The 13,692-nt window shown below is 39.3% G+C and overlaps 1 protein-coding gene across 2 annotated transcripts in view; it reads right to left on the bottom strand.

Annotated features, from left to right (window-relative positions):
• Positions 1-10,180, bottom strand: part of PDCD4 (programmed cell death 4) — a 36,461-nt gene extending 26,281 nt beyond the window's left edge. For both annotated transcript variants that reach the window (XM_083365010.1, XM_083365009.1), the window contains exon 1: positions 10,029-10,180. The gene's annotated coding sequence lies outside the window, so the exon portion shown is untranslated. The remainder of the gene's footprint in view (positions 1-10,028) is intronic.
• Between the last annotated feature and the right edge of the window lie 3,512 nt (positions 10,181-13,692).

Raw genomic sequence — 13,692 nt, 5'->3', positions numbered from 1 at the left:
TATTATTGGATAATGCATATATACATTAAAAAATTCATGACTTTTATTCCAATTTGTACAGCATATACGCTATTTCCTTGAAACGCATAACTGAGTATTTTAAAAATAGAACCTAATTAAATTCTCACAATCTTAGAGACTAATTATGAATATCCCTATAACTATTAGCAGATATCAGAAACTGTAAAAAAATTAAAATAGGAAAGACACCAGGAGGCAAATGTATTACCAGGTTATTATAAATGTTTTGAGGATCAATTTTTGCAACCATTTTAGACAGTGGTGAATTCTATTTTACAGGGCACTCCAATACCAGAATTGTGAAGAGAGACCAATATATTATTACCAAAGGAACAACAAGATTCAACTTCTGCTAAGAATTATAGAGCAATAGGGGAAGTCTGCCACCTGCTAAATACATTTAAAAATAAAATAAAGAAAATATAATTAGTTGACATTTTAAAATCAAATCATATCTCCAGCTACATCTTTAAATATTAAGAAGACTATGGCTTATAGTACATTTTGAATTTGCTCTTTTAAAGGGTAAAGGTAAAAGTGTCCCTGTTACTCGTGACTGACTTTAGGGAGAAGTGCTCAACTCTGTCTCTTAAGCCAAAGAGTCAGCGCTGTCTAGAGACAATTCTGTGGTCATCTGGCTTACATGACATCATGCCACAACACAAAGTATAAGGTGAAACACAGAACATTATTACCTTCTCACATGCTTATATGTGGTATCTATTTATTTACTTGAACGTGTATTCTTTCAAACTGCTAGGTTGGCAGGAGCTGGGACTAGTAACAGGAGCTCATTCCATCTCACAGCACTTGGATCTTGAACTACAGAGTTGTAGACCTTTAACAGTCTAACTCAGCATCATTACCACTGAGCCATTGCATACCTTTTGCTCTTTTAAGCATAAATTAAACCTCGTTTAACAAAGTTTATTTTCCCATCTACAGTGCTTTGAACCACACAGAGAATATATTGTCACTCTTTTTAGCAATAACAAATATACTGAGTCTATAGCTATTAAAAAGTGCTGCAAAAGTTTAATATCTTGGCTATTTTATTTACAAACATATGTCAATATCTTCAGAACCCTTTACAACACTAAGTGCTGTGTAAAAACTGGCAGTACTGACTTATTTGCAATTAGTACCGGTGTACAGCAGGTTGTGTTCTATCTCCATTTTTATTACTGATTATCATAGACTATACCATGAAAAAGGCAATGAATAAGTTGGAGTTCGGCATTCTGTGGAATAAACAAGGCTGACCTAGATTTTGCTGATGGCATAGCTTTACTTGAAAACACAGCTGAAAAATGACACTGGCACTTGAAGCAGAGGCAAGTAAAGTGGGCTTAAAAATTAGTGAAGTCATGACTAAGATGATGCACGTGGCAATGTTCAAAACACCACTCCAACATTAGGAGGACAGGCCTTAAACTTTTGTGGAACAATTTAACTACCTTGGTAGCATCATGGATACAGATGGGGAAAGGAAAATATGAAATGCCAAATAGGTAAAGCAACTGTCTAATTTTATCTTAATTTCTGTACTTATTATATGTTATTGTTGTTAGCCGCCCTGAGTCCTTCGGGAGATAGGGCGGGATATAAGTCCCATTAATAAATAAATAAATAAATAGATAAAAAATAAATGCGCTCAATTGGACCATACCTGTTATAAACACAGCAACCAAAATGAGATTATTTAATGTCATTGTGATACCAACTACTATCTATGTCAGTGAGACCTGGAAATCTACAACAAGAATTATTCATAAAATCAACATCTTCCAACAACATTGTCTCAGAATGATTCTTCACATCTATTGGGACTGTCACAAATAAGGAAATTCTACAAAGAAATAATTCCTGAAGACTGAGATAGTGATAAAATGTAGAATGTGCTTTGGTGGACAGGTGCTCCACATGAATGAACAACATCCAGCAAAGGCCGCAACCAATTGGATAACACCAGATGTTCACAGAAAAAGAGGAAGGCCAAAGAAATTAAATTTATATGCCACCCATCTTGTATCCAATGACTTTGGTTATACTGAATAGAAAATTAACTTCATTATCAAATAATAAAAACACAATTCAAATTAAATGTAATACTGTACTTAAAATCATTTTATTACTTGGCATTCAATGTTTTATTCATTTTTATCTAAGAAAATATCCCTGTTTAGCTAGAATACAGCAACTTTGTTTCCTCATGTAAGAAAAGCATCAATTTTTTTCAGCACTAGTCAAACATGTGAAAAGGAAGATTTGAACAACTTTAAAATCTTACTTTTTCTTGTTTAAAAAACCTCCAATATAATAATTTGAAGTTGGACATTCTGGGGCTGAATTAGCATGTATGAAATAAATACAAAAAGTATCAGTTTCTTCCCTGATAAACAGGAAGATCACTGCAGCATACTCTTGTTGAACACTGATGTTCTATTATGTCTGAATCTGACTACTGTAGTTTGTAATGCAAAGCTAGGCCATTTACAGTACTTCATTTATTTGAGTCACTATATGCAGGCAAGCTGTCATGATCCTAATAAGCAGGCATATACATAGAATGAAGGCTACTGCTAAGCTTGTAAGCCGCCCTGAGTCTTCGGAGAAGGGCGGGATATAAATGGAATTAAAATAAATAAAATAAATAAATGATCCCTAAATTCAGATTTGTAATTTGAGTTAATGAATGGGTAGCTATACAAATATGATACTTTATTAGGTTGTGGCCTTCCCTAACTTGGCTACCAGTTGATGTATGTACTTCAAGTAGTAATTCTCAGCAATGACCGTCCTAGCTGGGGAATTCTGTGAGTTAAAAATCCATTGATCTGAAACATTCCAGGTTGGGGAAGGGTGGCTCAGCAATAAACTGATTTTGTTTGTATGTGTCTGTCTTTAAGTCAGTGTTGACTGCCTGGATTAGCCCCCTGCAGTTATCTTCAGAAGACATTCAAAAGTAATTTGCCATTCCCTTCTTCCTAGGATTGACAGGGAATGACTGGCTCAAGATCACCCAGTGGGTTTTGTGCTTAAAAAAGAGCTCACAGTCTCCCATTTATAGCCTGGTAAACCCATTATACCAAACTGACTCTCAATTAACTGAATAAAATTTAAGAACCTATGCTAAGTAAAACATGGCTTACTGTGATATGTAACCCAGTAACCATCTCTTATTACACTGGAATCTCACAGAACCTGTCTCTTCACAGGAACCCCACCATTTCTCTTAATTTCAACAAAGGGAATAACTCTTAAGACCAACATTTCCAGAGTAGAAGTTCTGAAGTGCCAACTTTCACTAAAACGACGTTTTGGGTAGCTTTAAATGACAGAACAGTTTTGGAAAGTATACAAATTACACAACTGCTAGGGACCACCCAAAACGCTAAGCCAGAAATCCAGATTTACAAATCACAGAAAACTCGGTTGAAACAGAAGTCACCAATTACAGCTGACTTTACAACATTACAGTTCAGCAACAGGGGAAAGTCGAGCACAACCTACCAAAAGTACCTCAGTTATAGCATTGTGAGCACAACGACCCAGAACCCTTTTCTGCGAAACTTGATTGCCATCCCTAAAGTTGCGTCTTGGGGAGTCTCCATGTGAAAACCAGATATGTAAAGTCTAAGGCAGGGGTCGGCAACCTCGGCTCTTTTATGACTCGTGGACTTCAACTCCCAGAATTCCTGAGCCAGCTATGCTGGCTCAGGAATTCTGGGAGTTGAAGTCCACGAGTCATAAAAGAGCCGAGGTTGCCGACCCCTGGTCTAAGGCTACTCCGACAATGACAGGAAGATGGCCACAGCAATAAAGAGCTGCAGTTGTTGCTTGGACAAGAAGTGCTTCTAATCTCCTTTAAAAGGGGCAAGATTCTGCTTCTGCAAGCTGGATGACTAAGCTACCCCCATTATTTCCTACTCTCCCTCAGCACGGTCTCCTTTTCAAAGCAGCCGCAAAGAACGGGTATAGCGCTCCACTTTAAGTGATCTTTACTCGGATCTGGGCACTTAAAAGAGAGCCGAGCGCTTCAAGCTCTTTTATAGGAGGAGAGCCCCAGCCGCCTCAGTATTACTATCAGGGTTAGCGGGTTACTATCAGGATGGTCATTAGTGTGAAATGGGACCAAGAATAGGAAAAGGGATCGAAAGCGGAAGCCGCACGAGATCTGTGATCTGCCTTAACCTCCACCTCAGAAAAGACCAAACGGTGCCAGAAGAAAAACGGCGCAGCAGTCCCCGCACCAACCCGAGCAGCTCGAGAAGCGGGGAGAGAGAGAGAGAGAGAGATGGGTGTTTCCGAAATGTGAAAAATAATCAAAATTAATACTCTCCCGACTTCATAGAAAAAAAAACGTCTACGGCTAGTCCTCCGCTTTTAACGTCACGTTCCCCGACGGCAGCGAGGGACTCGAATTACCGTAGGCGGCGGCCTCGGAGCTGCCCAGACAGCCACACCTTTCCCTCCCCCCTCCCCTTAAGTCGCCACCACCAGTGCTCGCTTTGCCTTGGTTTCTGTTTGTTTTTCTTCCGCCCAGCAACACCAACACGAGCGCCCGAATCTGATTGGACAGCTTGGCCCTGGCCAATGTAAAAGGAGACAAGCCGGGTGATCGTACGGAGAAGTGCTTAAACAAAAACAAAGCGGCGAGGGGGGGAGGGGGAGAGGGTGTGTGACGCCCTGACAGAAGTTGACGAAACTAGCTCAAGTAAAAGGAGGGGAGATATCAGCCGTGGGGGTAATTGTAGATCAGGGGTCTTCAAACTTGGCCCTTTTACGACTTGTGGACCTCAACTCCCAGAATTCCTCAGCCAGCTTTGCTGGCTGAGGAATTCTGGGAGTTGAGGTCCACAAGTCATAAAAGGGCCAAGTTTGAAGACCCCTGTTGTAGATAAATGGTAAACAGGTTAAGGTTCAGAGGTAAAAGATCAAAGGAAAAGATCATTATCAATGGATGTCCTATAAGGGTAAATTCAACCCACTTTTTTTCAGGGGGAAAAAAGCGATAAGGCAGGCTGTGGCTGAATTAATGGTGAATGTATTGGCCTCAAAACAGCTTGTCAGCAGTAATTCTTATTCCCATCCCAGGATTCAAACCACTCATTTATTTTCTGAATAGATTCCTTAATGGGTCTTCTAAGTGAAAACACACAGAATTATGTCGTTAAAGTAAACTTACTGGATTGTTTAAGGATAGCAATAAGCTGCTGCTTTGAACCTCAACATGTATATGATAGATGACATTTTACAACCAGCACAAAACTATGGTTGAACTCCTGCTAGATTACTTGCACTTTCAAAAAGTATTAGATCATCTTTGCAGTTCATTACATTATTCAGTAACCAAAGTAGGTGCACTTGAGAACCCAATAGCAGTCAAAAATACAGTAAAATACAGACTTTAAAAAAAACTTCAAAGGAAATGTATCTAAGACCGCATTAAACGGCACCTCTGAAATGGCTGGCATGTTATTTGGGTTCTCTTCCATTACACAAGAATGTGCACTTACAGCTTATGATTAACCTCACTCCACCCTTTAAAAAAGACTCTCCCTGACCTTCCAGTTAGCCTGCTTTAGTGGAGTATACTGAGCCTCCACCTTAATTACATAGTGTAGCTTTTGAGTAGCTGGCAGCTGATCTTAGTTAAAAATAGCAATGCTAAAAATTCAATCAAGTATCCCCATTATTGATGCTTTACCAAAAATCAAAGTAATAAACTTTACTTACTCCTCCAGCATGTCACTTCTACTAGAAAATAGCTGAAGCAAATCACTTAGAATCTAAAACTGATCTTACATAGTCCTCCTCAAAAACAGTCTCTTCAAAACAGTTCAACTTCAGATTACCACCTTTGCCATTGCGGCATCAGAGAAAGTAATCTTTATCAGAAAATAATTGCAAAGGATGAGTCATCACATGTGAGTAGGGCAGCCATATAAATTTGTTTAATAAAGATTTTGGTAACAAATGATGGAAATTGTTTATTCTACAGCAGGGTTCTGCATAAACATCTGTAAAATGATCTGAAAAACAAATCATTGAAAAGCAAAGCAAAGTTCTTTCCAGCTTCATTTTTGCAATAACCTATATGGACAACTATTATCATTGTTCCTTTATAAGTGCAACCAAAATGAGCTGCACATTCCTAATTCTATTTATACCAAAAAATTTAAAAAATGAGGCATGCTTTTACTTTCTATCACTAACTGAAATCTTCCTTTCTAAGAGAAATTAGACTGAAGAAATATCCTGGTTATACTATAGGAAGAACATATTTAAACCCCATCAGAAGTACCTTAACATTTCATTTCTAGTTTCCATGTTTTTCTTAAAAGCACTGCATAAAACTGCAAAAGACTGCAGGCTATAATTTAGTAGAATACATTACAATCATAAAAGACTAAAATGAGAGCTATTTCTTTAAAAAAAACACATAAAACCTGTTTGAAGAAACAAAGGTCATCTAGTCCATGCTTCTGCTAGTTAATGCCGTGTTGAACTGTAATTTCATTGCTTCATTGTTATAGTAGTGGTTAAGATATCAGGCTAGATACCAAGACACTATGAGCGGGGTGACTTTAGACCAGTCATTTTCTGTGTCCTGGGAAGAAAGCAATAGCAAACCACTTCTGAAAAACCTTGCCAAAAAAACCTGCAGGGACTTGTCCAGGCAGTGTCCAAGAATCAGACACAATTGCATGGAGAAAAAAAAGTTTAATATACTTACCATGGTGGTAAGAAAAAGCAACATGTGAGTAGATGGCTGCATTGTTTATCTATCCCTATTGGATAAATCCAGGCTGGAAAAAGGGTTATTAAGTATGTGGAGGATTAAACTGTATTTGCTGTGAATTGGACATTAGCTGAGTAGGTCCAGTTAAGATAGATGTCTTGTATTCCAAGATTATTTGGGATCAGTTTGAGTCTCTGCATCTTGAGGAATTGGGTAGAGTTGTGTGTGCTGTAAGCTCTGCAACTTTAAGACTAGATCCCTGACTTTGTTTTGTGAATGCTGCCAAGAAGGTACTAAACCTACTTAGCCTCAATAATTATCAGTCTGCAATCTTCATATTTTATATAAAAAATTGATTAGCTGGACCCTTTTCAGTTGGGATTCAGATTTGCGTAAGAAACTATATTAATTGTTCTTATTGATGTTCTTTATTGGGAATGGGATAAGGACAATACAAGCTTCTTCATTCTGCTGGACCTTTGATACCACCAACCATGGCATTCTTCTAGGCTAGTTGAAAGTGGGGGCACTGTTTTTCAGTGATCTTCCTTTCTGAGAGGCTACTTTCAATGGAGCAGTAATCACATCTGAGTACTGAAATGCAGACTGTTGCAGGTTTGGTCTATATCTTGACTATTGTCAACATTTGTACAAATCTACTGGAAGAGGTCAACTCTTGGCACAGAGTGAGATAGAGAGAGAACTGTGTATCTCCATTCTGGCCTGGGCAAAAGATGTGGTAGATATTCTATCAGGGTCTGGATAAATTAAATAGGCTTAGGGTAAATCTTATCATCTGGCCAGAATTGCTCTTCCCAAACAGAATTGTGCAGTTTGGGGGTCTTTTTTTGACTCATACAGTAGTTCCTGCTGAGCATTAAGTGAGGCTAAAAAATTTTTAATTAACTTCCTCCGCTGGTAAAGCTTCGTTTTTCCAATGTTGAGCGAAAACAATTCTCACTGCAGTTAATACATGTAAAATTAGATATATACACTCTTTCTCATAATTTCCTACAATAATGCCTAACAAAAATAATTCTGGCTTAAAATTTATGTTTTTAGTCATTTTCTCTAACCATATGTGTATTCTTGACCAGAATCTTTTGGCTTTGGAGCATGTCCACCAAAGGTTTCTGTCTACATTTCCAACAGTTGCTACATGTGTTTTTAAACATTTTTGTTAACTTCACCGTATTAAATGCCACCTGTAGAACATTTTGTAGATTTTCTTTGTACACCACTACTTTTAAGCTGTGGCTTTTTTTTAATTAGAGGTTTTGCAGAATTATTCACACCCTTATCACTTATGCCTGGACTACTGCACATAAGTAGTTCTTGAAGGCTAGCAACTGTTCAACAAGGGGTTCTTTCATGTAACATTCCTGCTAAGTGATAAATAGTTACTGGATAGCACCCAGGTACAATTGAAGGTGCTGCTTGTTATCATGAAAGCCTTAAGATTCAGGGTCTGGATATCTCAGAAATATCTTCTCTCTGTTTGAATCTGTCTGCTCAACAAGATGAGGAAAAGAAGGCTTCCTGAGTATTGAGTGCAAAAGGGAATGCAACTGAGCATACGTGATGAGCCCCTATATTCAGATATCTGGACCACCCCCTTCTTCATTTGCTTCTAAAGAGCCTTGAGAAACATGGCTGTTCCAGAGAGGACTAGGGACAAATGAGTATTATTCTAGCCCAAAAGCTGTGCACTTGATGTTTTTCAAGTTATACTTATTATTTTTTTACAGTTATAACCTTATGTTATATGATAACCTGTTTATTGCCTGTGAGAATTGAAAGGTATAAAAAACCCAAATAAATATGTCTACCATTCACATATAAACATTCCAGCTGGGCAATGATTGCCCACATCTTCCAAGTACATCAGGATATGAAATCTAGAAAATAGGAAAAAAAAACCCATATCCAGTAGCACTAACTATTCAAATTAGCTAGAAACATTATTTTCCAGTCGAGCAAAATTATCCATGAGATTTACTGCTTACCAACTTTTTCACTGAGTCTAATTAATATACAAATAATTGGAGGGAGGGAGGGAGGGAAAAACCAGGGAGGTTAATCCATGCCAGGAAAGATATCCACAATGTTTTGGATGGGGACAGTCTGTTGCTTTCTAACTTCAGAGGACTATAACTGAAAAATCGAGAAGAATTTAACATGCGGTATCTTCCCCAGGGTCACAAAATCTAGGATTACTCTTTTCGGTATGTTTTTGTTGCCTTCTAGCGTTCTCCCGGAATATCTGCAGCCCGGGTATGGAAGCCCTATACTTTCCAGAGATTATCCTTCGAACCCTGGCAAGCCTTAGATCCGCATCAAAGAACTGCAGCCGCGGCTTGCAAAAGTTCCACTCCGTATAAAGACCGTTATGTAACAGCCCCTCACCCCGTTTCTCATAACCAGAAAAATCAACTAGGCTGATTTAAGAGTGTAAAATACGAGTAGGGTTAATCTGCAGAACTTCTTAGTTAAAAAACGTATTTCTTCGAAGTATGTCCTGTTGCGTTTAGAAAGACTTATTTAAGGAGGGGGGGAAAAAACCACACCTCGATTTTAGGCTGCAATGCTGTGCACGTGTTAATAGATCTGAGGCTTACGCACGGTTCGGTAGCGAAGAGATCTATCGAACATAAAGGAACTCAGATACTTGTACGCAGCTGTGTCTCAACCTGCACCTTTCACAGCCGCTTGAGAGCAAGGTCTACCCAATGCAGCGGAACTTACTTCCCAAAAACACCACATGCAGATCGGTCAGATTGGTCAAAGCTGACTTGGTAACCAGAATTATCTGGTTTCGTGCAACTGAACCAGGAGAAAAGCCAACAACCTGCCCTCTCTAGAAGTTTCTTCACACCACGGGCAGGCAAAATGTGTTCCCGTGCACTTTTTTTTAAAAAAACAAAACAAAAACGGAGCGAACCGCGCTCGCGTTTGTTCAAATGGAGGAAAGCAACATTTTTGCACTTCCTATAGGTAAGACAGCCCTTTGCGCTCGAGCGATTTCGTCCTTCTAATTCAGGGGTCTTCAAACTTGGCCCTTTTATGACTTGTGGACTTCAACTCCCAGAATTCCTCAGCCAGCTTTGCTGGCTGAGGAATTCTGGGAGTTGAAGTCCACAAGTCATAAAAGGGCCAAGTTTGAAGACCCCTGTTCTAATTTCTCCGGCACAACAGTTGGGGAGAGAGGAAGAATGTTAAAAGAACTCAAGTAACTTAAAAAGTTAAGATGCTGAAAAGTCACCCTTTTCCTCAGAAGTCCCTGAGCGCCGATTTCTCTAGCTCTTTCTCCTCGGCCAACCAGTTTCAGTTCCTTCCACTCATTTGCGGTTGTTTTCAAACAGGTCTTGGGTTTTTCTCCCCACGTTTGGCCACATCTAAGCCCGCCTACACGGCTCAAGAAAAAAGCAATTATTGGGCGAGGCGGCCCTTAAAATTACCCTAAGTTCTTCCCCCAGGGCGGAGCGTGTGTAAGTAAGTTTTCTAAGTTTTTTTTGAAACTGCATTAACTGCCATTTTCTTTTGCGCGCTTAATTTTGTGAGGAATTTGAAGGATTTAGGTTGCTGTCCTGTATATGCTGGAAGTAGTCGCGGCTCTCTCTTCCACACAGTTCTCTGTTATTTACTAAGAAGTAAAGTCCGATTAAGCTCAGTGGAAGTTATTTCTAGGTAGGCAGAGGGTTGCAATCATTAAAAAAGACCTCATAACGCGGTGTCTCATAAGTGAGGCTTAGAGAGCTATGAAATCAGCAAAGATGCTGTACTTTGTTTTCTATGCAAACAAGCTTTTTTTCTGCTGATGTTTTTGGCGAATAGTGCACCAAACTGTAATACTACTAGTAACAGTAATCATAAACTACGGTTCATCACACCTTTTAAGGGACTGTATCAGAGTTCATGTGCAGGTTACTACCGAGTACGTTTGATGGAAGCAAATGATCTGTTCTGAGCATTGGAAGTGCCTTTTGAATTACAAAGCAGATTTAAGGAAGGGTACTAGGTGCAGATAACCTGGAAAAAAAAGATTCCTGCATGATAATTAAAACATTTCTAAAAGTTACAGATAATTTCATTGTCCTATGCAGTTTAGTGCAAAATATTGCCTGTATTTTTGTTTGTTTGTTTGTTGTTGTTAGCTGCAAAGTCGTGTCCGACCCATCGTGACCCTATGGACAACGTTCCTCCAGGCCTTCCTGTCCTCTACCATCTTCTGGAGTCCATTTATTTTTGTTATTTATTCCAAAATTACCATTTGTCTTTTTCTAAGGTATGAAGATCTATCAGTGCCAAATATGCCATAATAAAGCAATCATTTGAATAAGAATTAAAATCAATGCACAGATCACTTAGTGCACTTAAAATAGTGGCTCCCAACTTTTTGGGCACCAGGGACCCATTCCATGGAGAGGTTTTTCAAGGAGACAGGATGGGGTGTGGTTTTGTGTACTGCTTACATCCCGCGAATGGAGCTTTGCTTGTTTGCACGGCCTGTTTCTGGCATGCCGCAACCTGGTGCCAGTCCATGGACTGAGGGTTGGGGATCCCTGCCTTAGAGACCTGACTAAAGTAAAGGATGGTGCCTTTTTAAGTATTATGGATCCAAGAGCATCCACATAGTGCAAATCTATTTCTTTAAAAAGAATTTTATCCTTTCCAAAACTGAATATACCCTGGTTTTTTCCTGCCAGGAAAAAAATTAAGCTTCCTCCAGCCCACTGCTGCTTTCTGAACCAATTTGATATGGTTCAAAATTGCAGCAATCCCCTGCCTTAGAGTAAAAGAAACTACTGTATGTAGTATCATCTGATGACAGAACACATAACACACACCCTGCCCCCACAATTGCAGTGGTTTCCTGTAGATACTTAGTTTATTTTTTTATTTGATTGATCTCCCACTCTTTGTTCATAAGCTCAGAACATGGGAAACAAAACTCACTGTGAAAGAACTTAAAGTGACCCTGATACAACTCACAGAAAATATTTTTTGAAAAATAACTGAAATTATGTGAAATAATGTCTCTCTCTATCTTAACTATTGAAACTGCAATTTATTTAAGATTTAGTCTTTGGATATATTTGCTTGACAGTCATATTTTCAGTTCGGGGGAAAATAAAATACATTCATAATTTATTTTTTAAAAAAATCTCAGAAGTATTTTGTATGCATTATCTACAGGTCCAGACAGGTTTTTGAAGATTGTATGCATTGTGTTTTTCTGTTCATCTTGCACTAACAAAGGTGCCACCTAGCTTAAAATATGCAGAAAGAATCCCACAATGATCTGATAAGGTGCTAGCAAAATACAACCCATGCAGAAATTTTAAACCACAAAAAAAATAAATCACATGTAATTATTTAAACCTCTTCAAACTTGCATCCTCCAGAATTAGCCATACTGGCTGATATTTCTGGGACTTGCAATCACAACATAACATGGAGGATACCAAATTTAGAAGGATACAATGATATGCTTCAGAGTAAGGAGTGAATCACAGACTTGATTTCCCAAGGTCAGATATAGGTTTGAAAATTGGAATTTTTGTTATATATTATCACAGCTGTTAGGCTACAATGGAGTAATGTAACATCTGCATAGATCTAAAAGACAAGCTATCCATCTTCATTGTCATTCCTAAGCTTGGTTGTTCTACCTGTTGTTATTAATTTGGTCTTCTTATATAGCAATAGCATTTAGACTTATAAACTGCTTTACAGTCCTCTCTAAGCGGTTTACAGAATCAGCATATTGCCCCCAACAATCTGGGTCCTCATTTTACTGACCTTTGAAGGATGGAAGGGTGAGTCAACCTTGAGCTGGTGAGAACTGAACTGCCAAACTGCTGGCAGCTGGCAATCATCAGAAGTAGCCTGCAGTACTGCATTCTAACCATTGCACCACTATGGCTCATCAATGTATTTGTTGAGACTTTATTTAAACTAAATTTGTATATCAGTGTTTGCATGACCTCTGTGGACTCCATAGACTAAATAAATAAAACTACTTTGAATGGCAGAGACAAAGATACAGATATCTCCACTGTTAGTTTTCTGTTCCCATGTTGAAATGGATTTGTATATCACATGAAGGCATTGGTTATAACAGAATGTGGACTTATATAAAAAGATCTTTTTTGGACTTCCGGTGGCGGCGCAGCGCCGAAGACAGCCTCTCCGGGCTGCCCGCGGCTCAGCTGAGTTATTTTCGCCCGAAACAGCGCCGATCAGCTGTTCGGGCGAATTTGAAGCCCCCTCCTCGGGAGAAGAGGAGGGGGTGAGCTCCCAGGTAGGGGTAGAGTTCTCCAGGGCCGCCTGAGCTTATGGCTTGGGCGGCTGAAGGATTGAACTCCCCCGTAGCCTGGGCTGCTCCCAGCTGGCCAGCGCCTCTGCTCCTGATTTCTTGGAGTAGAGCCAGGCGTCTGCGACCACCCCTGCCTGAAGGAATGACTATGGATTAAAGGAGCAGGCAGAGCGATACAAGAGGAAAAGGTGAAGAGGATTATTATATTTTACTCTCCAGCTTGATGGACTTTTTTGGATTATAAATCTGAAGTGAAAGTGCGTCACAATTGGTAAAAGATGGCGGCTAAACCACCCCCTAAAACTCTTCGGAGTGCTGGAACTTCGCCGGTGCAACAATCATTACTGCAGGCGCTGCATCCTCCTGATGTATTGACATCAAAGGACTTACAAGATGCTCTTGAAAAACACACCCAGGTAATTTTGGAATCAATTAATGATAGATTTGCACAGATGGAGGAGAAATTGGAGAAATTGGAGGAGAGAATGGAGGAGAGGATGGAACAGAAGTTTAGAGTGATGAAGGTAGACATCTTGTCTTCAGTGTGTAAAGTGGCTCGTTGTGTGGAAGAATTGGAGGAAAAGCTAGAAGATTTGACTCAAAAGAA

This window comes from Vipera ursinii (assembly GCF_947247035.1).
Source record: "Vipera ursinii genome assembly, chromosome: 5".
Lineage (NCBI taxonomy): Eukaryota > Metazoa > Chordata > Lepidosauria > Squamata > Viperidae > Vipera > Vipera ursinii.
Note: the sequence above shows the minus strand (reverse complement) of the source record. Positions and strands in the feature narration are given on the sequence as shown.